The 12,337-nt window shown below is 35.0% G+C and overlaps 1 protein-coding gene across 4 annotated transcripts in view; it reads right to left on the bottom strand.

Moving 5' to 3' along the window:
- Positions 1-12,337, bottom strand: part of LOC129757062 (tyrosine-protein phosphatase corkscrew-like) — a 59,115-nt gene that overhangs the window by 38,360 nt on the left and 8,418 nt on the right. The window lies entirely within an intron of this gene.

The following is a 12,337-nucleotide window of genomic DNA, read 5'->3' as shown; positions in this document are numbered from 1 at the left end:
GTTTTCGCAAAAATATCTTCTTGGCATTCGACAATATCTTGAAGTGTTCGACGTACTACAACACAAAACTATGCATACGCCTCTTTTAAATGGCGTTTGACCAGATCTGCTTTTCTGAGATATATAGGTATTTCTTAAGTTGACCAAACATTATTTATTTTTGACAGACAGGTTGGATATTGCTATTGAGCCGCACCTATTACACAGACACCTACCAAATTTTGTCCGCTTTTATCATTGAAGGCCTTCCTCGAAAGTGAACTATCAAGTAATCGCTGTGGATGTATACAACGAAGTACACTCAATCGTACTTCAGGAAGAGGATTAACCACAGAAGAGGGTTAACCACTGTCGGGAGATACCCCCGGGTAGAGAGGCTCTCGATCTGGGCGAGCCTCTCGAGTCGGAGTAGGATGTCGTCACCGTCGGGAAACATCCGAGTCGTAGCGTTCAAAGTCCCGAACGTGTGCCGTGACAGGCGCGAGTCCAGGACAAGCTGCTCTCGATCTGGCACACAACGGACAGAAAAATCCACAGGCCAAAAATCCTTGGGTTGTGTAACGTTGTTACATGTTTTTTCCGTGTATTAACACTACCTTAAGGCAACTCCCTATCGTTCCTGGTCTCTGAAAACCGCCTAGCCAACAGACGTCAGAGTAACTTGATAGCAAGAATGCGTTCAGGTTTGGGGTCGCCAATGAATGACGAACCCAAAGAAAGAGGAAATAAAACGGACCTTCCGATAGTCCTCGGGTCGTGATCGATGTTATAGGTAAAGAGCCCAATTACAAGGAGGTCTCGCTCATTTGAAGTTCGACCACGAAACGAGTGTTATCAAGGTGCGACAGAAAGTTTCTAGTGCTCTAGGTAGTGTTAACCCTAGTAAGTTGAATCAGCTTTTAGTTTGGTGTAAGTTAGTAAATGCAATTTATAATTTTATATAGGCTACTTTGACGAAGTACGTAGAAAGTCAAAGATTAGAAAGTTGCATAAAAAAAGAAAACAACTAAAAGGGAAATATAATAACCCGCAAATATGTTCTGTATCGTGTGAGATTTTAAAATTCATTTTTTGTAAACTCGAAGATTTCCCTTCGAGAAAGGGAGTACCCATCCGGGGCTTAATTGACATCCCTGGTTGGAAGGCATTTAAAGTCACTTGGTCGTGCAACGTTGCAAGGTCTATCGAGCGATATCGATAAGTGCACGTGTAGCCGCGGCTTACCCACCCGGCTTGTCGTCGAAAAAAGTGAATAGTGGAACCGAACACCCACCCACTCCAACGCGGATAGCCGATATCAGAACCACCGGATTTGATCGAGTCGAACTTACCGCCCTCTGCCATTCCTGGGCGTCAATATCGGCTTAACCCTTTCAAGGCCAAACTACACAAACATCGAAAGCACCATTACAAGCGCTTGCAGGAGAAATCAGGTTAGATAGATTTAAGGAATCTTACACATGATTGTACAACTAACCTCCCACATCTCAAACGGATAAACATTATTTAAAACGATGACTGTCGGTTTTGCGGGTTCGAAAAAGAAACTGCAGAGCATCTTCTATGCAACTGCTGCGCCCTCCCTCCTAAATAGGAGAGAGCGTGTACTTGGAGCAAAGTTAATAAGCGCACAAGAAATATGGTTGCATATCAGCCCTAAGAAGGTTATATCATTCATCTTGGATATCATACCCGATTGGGATAAAATGCTTAGTCAGCAATCAACTGTCACTTCAATCCATAGTGCAGGTGAGCCTGATAGCATATATTAACGCGGGGTACCACAATAGATCAACTACTGGTCGCAGTGGGCTCTCCCCTACAAGGAAAAGAAGAAAAAAAACCTCCCACACAAACTCCACATTAAATCTTAAAGCGAATTTCACTCGAGTGGTCAATTTTGAAAAACCGAGATTTCCTTATTCCGCGTATTTCGGGATCCGTGGAGTATAGGCTCTAGCGAGAAAAACCTACAAAGGACACCTCGCTACCCTGTTGGATGTTGCTGTTTGTTGTAGGATCATTCGTTAGGTTTGGGTTTGTCTTCTCTTACGTCTAGAACGTGTTCTGGCGATCAAGACCTGCCCTGAGGTCTCTAGCTGGGTACGGGTATTTCTATAGGGACAAATTGCTACTCCACGGTACTCTCGGGTACCTGGCGCATGAAGTGGAGAATCGTTAAGGAATTGCCTCCCACTACCTTTCCCCCCCGTTACATTTGCCAGCCAAGGGGGATAAAGAAGACCGGACAACGGTCGGAGTAGACTGACCCCATCAACGGGGGGCTGTCGAGTAGAGTGCGTCCGACCCCACGGTTTGAAGCTACAAAGATAAGGCAACATCTTTTGCGAAGCGGATGCCGTGGGTGCGCCGCGTTCGTGCGTAGGATGCTCTACCTTCGGGGAGTATCTGAGTTGGGCGGTTTCCAACGACAGAAGCTGCGGGGATAAGACTTTACCTTCTTCGCAGTGGAAATCGTTTGGAAAGGGTTATTCCACGATCGGGGAATACCCACGGGTAGAGTGACTCTCGACACCGGGTGAGCCATTCTAGTCGGAGTAGGATGACCTCTTCTTCGGGAATCATACGAGTCGTTGCGTTAAGTCCCGCGCGTGTGTCGTGACAGGCGCGAGTATAGGATAAGCTGATCTCGATCTGGCAAATGACGGGCAAGGTGGCGAAGCTCGAATCCTGGAGATAAGAGGTCGGGCTTCGAGTCGTTAGAGGAGAGGTCAGGCCTCGAACCTCCAGGCGGAGAGGTTTGTGTGGTCCACCCCGAGTCTTTATGATAAGGGGTCGAGTCTCGAGTCGTAAGAGGCGGGACCAGGCTCTGTATCAACAAGAAGATGGGTACAAGTGGTCACCTCAAGTCGTTACGAGGAGAGGTCAGATCTCAAGTCGTTATAGGAGAGATAGGGCCTTGAATCGTGCAGAGGAGAGTTAAACCTCGAGTCGATGCGAGGGAGAGGAGGAGGAGTCGCGAAGAGGAGAGGTTTGTGTGGGAATCTCGAGTCATTGTGAGGAGATGTCGGTTCTCAAGTCGTTAGAGGAGAGTTCAGGCGTCGAGTCGTAAGGGTGAGAGGTTTTGCTGAAAGTGGTCTCGTTAATGAGTATTGCCTTGGAGCGCATCAGCGCGAATAGACCTCCCACTATTGAAGCATAGTGTACTAAATAGTTCGAGGTGGGAATCAGGTCTGCGGCCCCAGGTGGAGTTTAGGGAGTAGGGGGTAAATATACACGGAGTATATCATGAGTCTTCCCATTGTACCCATGGACCCAGAGTAGCAAACTGGGGGGACGCGGTGGCTTGGCGTGCCTTGGAATACAATCCGTTAACAGGGATTTATACAACGAAGTACGCTCAATCGTTCTTCAACACAAGACTACCGACGACGTGGTTGTAAAAGTTCACTCTTGAAACTCAACCCCCCTGAGATTCCACGGATCTTCTGGGCCTCTCACCTACATAACAGTCTATCGATGATTTACGGACCCTTCTGAATTGTTATGTTAACATTAGATATAAGTAACATTTCAACCGTCCGTATCTAAGCTTGTTAAGAAATACCGTTTTGGTTATAACTATCATCTAGCAAGAGGAACATTTTGCGGTTCGCGATGATAGATATAGATAGGCAGTTCAATGACCATGAAGAAGTCGTCAGTTATTTGACTACCGAAATCTAATGCAGCTTTACCTACACATCACAATAGCCAGCAGCGTTCCCGTTTAGGAAGGTTCAACCATGAATTCATTGGTTACTGATTCATGGTCACTTTTTAATGCGTATCATTGGTAATGCTCATTGATTACCGCAGTGATCTCACCCTCGATTCTGAACTCCTACATAACATAGTTCCTGACTGATGCTTCATGAAGCATCTCTACCGAATCGGACTCGTGTTTTCGCCACTTTGCCCGACTAGAGGTAATTTTTAGTGGTATAATGGGAAGACTCGTGATATACTCCATATATACCTCCTACTCCCTAAACTCCATCTGGAGCTGCAGACCCACATCGAAACGTTTAACACACTATCCTTCAATAGTGAAGGTCGATTCGCGTTAGTGCGCTCCATGGCATTACTCACGAGACCACTTTCAACAATATGACTCGAGATCTGAACTCTCTACTAACGACTTGAGAACCGACATCTCCTCGCAATGACTCAAGATTCCCACATAAGCCTCTCCTCACCACGACTCGATGCCTGATCTCTCCTCTTACGACTCGAGATCCGACCCCTTCTCGCATCGATTCGAGGTTGACGTACACATATCTCTCCTTACGACTCAAGGCCTGATCTCTCTCGAGATCTAAACTCTACTCGCAATGAATCGAGGTAAACACTTATACCCCTTCTCTTGTTGATTAAAGGCCTGATCGTTCCTCTTGTGTCTCGAAATTCGGTCTCTTATCGTAAAGACTCGGGGTTGACCACACAAACCTCTCCTTCTGAAGACTCGAGGCCTGACCTCACCAACGAACGACTAGAAGCCCGACCTCTTATCCCCAAGATTCGAGGTTTGTCACCTTTATATCATCATCGTCGGGAAACGTCAGATTTGTAGCCTCAAAAGACCCGAACGTGGGTTGCGACAGGCGTAAGTTTAGGATAGGGGGTCAAATTCTTACGGTTTCCGCCAGTTGAAGTTGAAGGGAAGTTGAAGACCGGACAAAGGTCGGTGTCGGGGCAGGGGGTTGCCGACCCCCAGTTGAATTTATAAGAATAAAACTCGGCCTTCTGCGGGTGGGTACACCGCATTCGCGATATGAGGATAACCTCATTATCGGGGAGTATCTCTGAAGTGCGTGACATACTTCGAATCCGTGTGATAAGAAGTCGGACCTCGAACCGTTAAGGGAGAGTCTTTGAGTCGCCAAGAGGATTGTATGTTTAACTCCAATTCTTTATGAGGAGAGGTCGGATCTTGAGTCGCAAGAAGAGAGATTAGACCTTGATTCAACAAGAAGAGGGGTATGCGTGTTAACCTCGAGTCGTTACAAGGAGAGGTCAGATCTCGAAGTGTTAGATAAGGGTTATGTAGAATTCAACGTCGAGACATTGCGAGTTTTCAGAGGATAAATAGGCTTCGAATATTCATTAGGAGAAGAGGTAGGTTCTCGAGTCGTTTAGGAAGACATTATGTATCGAGTCGTAAAGAGGAAAGGTATTGCCGGAAGTGGTTTCGTCAATGCGTATGCCGAGGGTCGCACTAGCGCTAGTACGATCTGCCACTTTTAAAAGATTGTTTAACAACAGGGAACTAAGGTCAAAGGCCCGCGGTGGAGTTTATGCAATAGAATGTATACGTGGACTTGCCGTAACTTGAAATTCAATCCGTAAACATTGATTTACCTCCTGAGTCCTGGGTAACTAACTAATAAAAATACCGAGCTCTTGGTCACTGAATTGAAGTTCGAGGATCATTTCACTGCAGTTAGTCCGCATCCGACTTAGTGTCACACCTTGACATCTGCTTTAATTGTAACCTCACTTACCATATTTGTCAACAAAAATTTACCTTTTGAATGGTCTTTAATTATCCGTAGATTAGGTCAGCAGATAAGAGATTACCATACCGAAACATAAGGTACCAAAATAATCCACCGTATCAGAAAAAAAAACAACACGCTTAGCCCAGTGTGACCGAAACCGCCAAATCACCGGCATGTAAACCTTTGAACTTTGTCCCGCCCCGGATCGTCGTGTATTTTAAGACACACTTGTATCCCAAAATACTTCGGACAACGAAACGAAAGTTGTAGTCTCGTGAGCGCTGAGAAAGTGAATCACGCGACGATGATCAACGTTGCCGCCGCGGATCAAAGGAAATTGGCAAGCTGAAATTACTTTTGTGTTTATTTTTGAGGGGGGTAAACTTCGGACTTAAGAATTTGGATTTTAAACTTGAAATTCTGAATTTTATTCTTAACAAGTTCAGATGTCGCCCCGCCTTAAATAAAATGTAATCAAATTTTAGATTTTGACTTAAAGAGTCAAAAGTCATTCGGAGCACGAGTCTCAAATGCGCAATTCAACGTTTCAATTGACATCGACCGCATTATTAATTGTACCTACCTCGACTGGATGCCATCGTCGTGGTGGCCTCATCAATTAAGGGGGAAGACCTCCAGGCACAATTGTGAATGAACGTTTGTGCGTCGGGCCATGGCACCAGTAACAAGTATGGATGATTGAGGTCTATTTGATTAGAGCACTGCTAAACTTATGAGCTACAACAGATGCCATTAGTCTGAGTGAAAATTTGGGCAGCCTTAAAGTGTCGAATCGCGTGTTAACTTGTCATTAGTGATGCTGGATCCGAAATTCATAAAACTGTTGCAAGACGCCCTGGTTGAAAAGAAATTTCTCCATTTTTGTATCATGTCATTTTACCATGACAGACAGCAGACAAAAAAATAGTTCAAAAGATTCTAGTGAAACGTGGTAAAATTTTCGGCGCAAATGCATACATGCCATTTTTGTCATTTTGGTCAGATTTTTGTCATTTTTGATAGTTTTGTCATTTTTTTGAATTTTTGACATTTTTGTAATATATTTTTTTATCCTTTTTGAAAATTATGTCATTTTTGTCATTTTAATCATTTGTGTCATTTTTGGCATTTTTGTTATCGTTGTCATTTTTGTTATATTTGTAATTTTTGTAATTCTTGTCATTTTCGTCATTTTTGTCCTTTTTGTCATATTTTTCATTTTTGTCATTTTTGTCATTTATGTCATTTTTGTCACTTTGTCATTTTTGAAATTTTTGTCATTTTTTGTAATTTTGGTTATTTTTGTCATTTTTGCCATTTTTGTAATTTTTTTCATTTTTGTAATTTTTTTATTTTTTGTAATTTTTGTCATTTTTGTCATTTTTGAAAAGCTCTTGAGTTCCACTTGACCGAACTCCTCACCGGGGTATGGCTTCAGTTCACGGACAATTTGAAGAGGCCGGTTCAAATTCCCAGCATCTCTTCGGCTATAGTTGTCCAGAGTTGGAAACCAAAAAAAAAAATAACCATGAGCAGCTTCAATGAACACAATCGTCCGATGGGAATTGATCCCATTCCCAGGTCCATTTCCCGGTCATTTTTGAAACTAGCCATTCGACCGGACTCTTCCTGGCCGGCACAGCAGAGCGATGACGACAGCTTGGGCACTTGCCAGCGTTATTGCAATTGGTGGGAAGTGTAACGTTAACCCCTGGATTGTTTAGTAGCAATTTTTCATTGTTCAATTTCTATGTTTTCTAGTTTTCGAAATTTTTAGATAAAGCGACTAGAAGCCCTGATTAATTGAAACTTACGAAAAAAAACAACAAATCAACAAAGATAGAAAAAAATTTCACCTCGCTTCACTTGAAGAGTTAAGCTAGTGAGTGCTGAAATCAAACCCGGCTTCCCGTTGCGTAAAAAAGTAGGTGCATGAAAACTAAAAACAAAAACAAAATCATCAAGGAAACTGGAAACCGCAAAGTCGAGGGGTTGTCCAGCTGCGTGAAATCGTATCGCATCGGCAAATCAAACGATTCTGGAAAAAGGGTTGTGGAGTGCGACTAGTCTAGTGAAACACTGACGTATTTACAATGAGACAATTTATTATACTCATTAAGCCTATACAGTAGGGTGGCAATGTAAGTACCTATATTAGGGTGGCATCAAAATTTTTCATGGCGAATTTCTAAAACCGAACATATGAATTTTGTAGATTTCTCCAAAAATTGACTTATGCAGAATTTCAACGCGACAAAAATGTCAACAATGACAAAAATGAAATAAAAAAATACAAAACTGTAAAAAATTACAAAAAATGTCAAAAAAGACAAAATTCACGACGGAAGAAAAAAAAATGACGGAACTGAGAAAATATAACAAAATCAAGAAAAATAGCAAAAATTTAGAAAATGTCAAAAGTGACCAAAATAACAAAAATCACATAAATTACAAAAATTAAAAATAACAAAAATGACAAAAATGATAAAAAAAAGACAAAAATGAAAAAAAGAAAAAAATGTGAATAGCAAAAATGACCTTTCCTTTTTTATATGATTTAACCCATTAAGGTCATTTTTCCTCGATAAAAATGACAAAAATAAAAAAAAAATAATGACAAAATTTAAAAAAAATGACAACAAAACTGACAAAAATGACAAAAAGACAAATATGAAAAAATAAACAAAAAATACAAAAGTGACAAAAATGACAAAATGATAAAAAAGTCAAAAATGACAAAAAAAAAAACAAAATTGACAAAAATGACAAAAAAAGACGAAAATTTAAAAAAAAAACAAGAGAAGACAAAAATGATAAAAATAACCAAAATAACAAAAGTCACAAAAATGAAAAAAATTTTAAAAAAAATGACAATAAATATAAAAATTACAAAAATAACAAAAGTGCGAATAATATCAGAAATAACAAGAACGACAAAATTGGCAAAAATGAAAAAACAACATAAATGACAAGAATAAAAAAAATGACAAAAATAACAAAAATAAAAAAAGACAAAAATAACAAAAATGACAAAAATTACCAAGTTAACAAAAATAACAAAAATATTAAAAAATGACAAAATTAACAAAAATGACAAAAAATTTAAAAATTATAAAATTGACAAAAAAGACAAAAGTGAAAAAATTAACAAAAAATACATATTGACAAAAATGACGAAAATAACAAAAGTGACAAAAATAAAAATAAATTCAAAAACGACAATAGTGACAAAAATGACAAAAATTACCAAAATTACAAAAATGACAAACGTGCGAAAAATAACAAAAATTACAAAAAATACAAAATTGGCAAAAATGGCAGAAGCAACAAAAATGACAAGAATAAAAAATAATTACAAAAATAGCAAAAAAAAAAAACAAAAACAACAAAAATGTCAATAATGAAAAAATGACAAAATAAACACGAATGACAAAAATTTAAAAAATGACAAAAAATTAAAAAATTGACAAGAAAGACAAAAGTGAAAAAGATAACAAAAAAAAACAAAAGTCACAAAAATGAAGAAAATGACAAAATTAACAAAACTGACAAAAATGACAAAAACGAAAAAGTGAAAAAAATAACAAAAATACAAAATTGACAAAAATTACAAAAACGACAATAATAATAAAAATGACAAAAAAGACAAAATTGACAAGAAAGACAAAAATGAAGAAAGAAAAACAAGAATGACAAAAAAGACAAAAATTATAAAAATGACAAAAATAACAAACATGACAAAAATAAAAAAAAAAACAAAAACGACAAAAATGACAAAAGTAACACAAGTGACAAAAATGACAAAAATGAAACTTTTTTCAAAAATGACAAACGTGACGAAAAAAACCAAATTACAAAAAAATGACAAAAACGACAAAAGTGCGAAAAATAACCAAAATAACAAACAAGGCAAAAATGAAAAAAAAACACTAAAAATAACAAGAATAACAAAAATGACAAAATTAACAAAAATGACAAAAGATTAAAAATTGACAAAAATGACAAAAATCAAAAAAAGTGACGAAAATAACATAAATGGCAAAAAGGATAGAATGACAAATCGGCAAAAATGACAAAACAAACAAAAATGACAAAATGACAAAAATGTCAAAAATGACAAAAATGATAAAATTGACAAAAATAACAAAAAGTACAAGAATGACAAAAATGACAAAAAATGGCAAAAATAACAAAAATGACCAAAATATAAAAAATGACAAAAATGACAAAAATTAACAAAAATGACAAGTATTAAAAAATTACAAAAATGACATAAATACAAAAAAAAAACAAAAATTACAAAAGAGGCAAAAATAACAAAAATGGAAAAAGACAAAATGACAAAAATTACAAAATGACTAAAATGACAAAAATGACAAACTAAACCAGAATTACAAAAATTACAAAAATTAAAAAATTTACAAATAAAACAAATATAAACAAAAATACAATAATGACAAAAATGAAAAAAAAAAAAATGACAAAAATGACAAAAAGACAAAAGTGACAAGAATGACAAAAATTTCAAAAATGACAAAATTAACGAAAACATCAAAAATGACAAAAAAAAAGCCTCTAAAATAACAAAAATAATGAAAAAGCCATAAGTGACAAAAATGACAAAAATGACGAAAATGACCAAAATGACGAAAACGACCAAAATAACAAAAAGACAAAATTGACAACAATGAAAAGAATGAAAAAAAATTAAAAATGACAAAAAGGACTAAAATTACAAAAAAAAAATGAAAAAAATAACAAAAATTAAAAAAATTACAAAAAAATTCAAAAATGACAGAAATGACAAAAATTACAAAAATTACAAAAATGACAAAAGTGATAAAACAACAAAATTTACAAAAATGACAATCATGAAAAAAACAAAAATGACAAAATAACAAAACTAACAAAAATGACAAAAATGACGGAAATAACAAAAATGACAAAAATTTAAAATAATTGAAAAATGACTTAAATGACAGAAATAACAAAATTAACAATAATGATAAAAATTTAAATAATGGCAAAAGCGCGAAAATATCAAAAATAATAAAAATGACAAAAATAAGAAAAATAACAAAAATGGCAAGAATCACAAGAATGAAAAAAAATTACAAAACTAACAATAATGTCAAAAATTACAAACATTACAAGGATGACAAAAATGACGAAAATAACAAAAATGAAAAAAAAAAAATTACAAAATGACAAAATTAACAAAAATGAAAAAAATGATAAAAAATTAAAAAATAACAAAAAAGACAAAAGTGACAAAAATAACAAATATCACAAAAATGACGAAAATGAGAAAAATTACGAGATAAAAAAAAATGAAGAAATAACAAAAATGAAAAAAACGACAAAAATACCAAAAATGTCGAAAATGACAAAATTGACAAAAATTACAAGAATGACAAGAATGACAAAAATAACAAGAACAAGACATAAATGACAAAAATGACAAAAACGACAAATTTAACAAAAATGACAAAATTTAAAAAAAAAACTAAAATGACAAAACTAACAAAATGACAAGAATGACAAAAATGACAAACATTACAATAACGAAAAAAACGACAAGAGTGACAAAAATGACCAAAATTACAAAAAAAGACAAAAATCACAAAAATGACAAAAATAACAAAAATTACAAGAATGATAAAAATAACAAGAATGATAAAAATGACAAAAATAAACAAAAATGACAAAATAAACAAAAAATTACAAAAATTTAAAAAAATGACACTAAATGTACAACAAAAAAACAAAACTTACAAAAACAACAAAAATGACAATTGGACCTGAATGACAAAATAAGTCGTTAAAGTGTTAAAATAAAGAGAAAAAGTGACAAAAAAGACAAAAATGACAAAAACGGAAAAAATGACAAAAAGAACAAAAATGACAAAAATGAAAAGAATTTAAAAAATGATAAAAATGACAAAAAATACAAAAGTGACAAAAATAACAAAAATTCCAAAAATGACAAAAATGACAATATTAACAAAAATGACAAAAATAGCAAAACTGACAAAAATGACAAAAAAGACAAAAATGACAAGAATGACAAAAATGAATAAAATGACAAAAATATCAAAAATGACAAAAATGAAAAAAAGACGAAATACAATATTAACAAAAATGACAAAAAAAATAGCTAAAACGACAAAAATTAAAAAAAGGGAAAAATGGCAAAATTGACAAAAAATACAAAAATGTCAAAATTTATAAAAATGACAAACTTAACAAAAATTACAAATATTAAAAAAATGACAAAATTGACGAAAATAAAAAAAAGACAAAAATAACAAAAAATAATAAAAATGACAAAAATACAAAAAATGACATATATGACAAAAAAGACTAAAATTACAAAAATTACAAGAATGACAAAAATAACAAGAATGACAAAAATGAAAAAATTAACAATAATGACAAACATAACAAAAATGACAAATATTTAAAAAATGACAAAAATTTAAGAAAAGAAAAATATGACAAGAATACAATAAAAACAAAAATGACATAAATGAGAAAAAATGGCAAAAATGAAAAAAAAAAAAGACAAAAATGACGAAAATGACAAAAATTATAAAAATGACAATTTATTTAGGCTTGTCTCAATGCGTTCAAATTTCGATTTTTTTACCCTCAAAAATTACCAAATGAAAACGGAAAAATCGAAATTAAAATTTTTAGTACAAAATGACTTTAAAATGCATGAAACGTTCAGATCTGCTGTCATCTCGATAAAAAAAATATTGGCAAAAAAATCGACTTTCTGAGACTTAGTCGGTTTTTCGAAAAACGAACAGTTTTCCGAAAAAACAGATAAT

The sequence above is a fragment of the Uranotaenia lowii genome, chromosome 3 (genome assembly GCF_029784155.1).
Source record: "Uranotaenia lowii strain MFRU-FL chromosome 3, ASM2978415v1, whole genome shotgun sequence".
NCBI lineage: Eukaryota > Metazoa > Arthropoda > Insecta > Diptera > Culicidae > Uranotaenia > Uranotaenia lowii.
The sequence above is the reverse complement of the archived record's forward strand: the minus strand, read 5'-3'. Positions and strand labels throughout refer to the sequence as shown.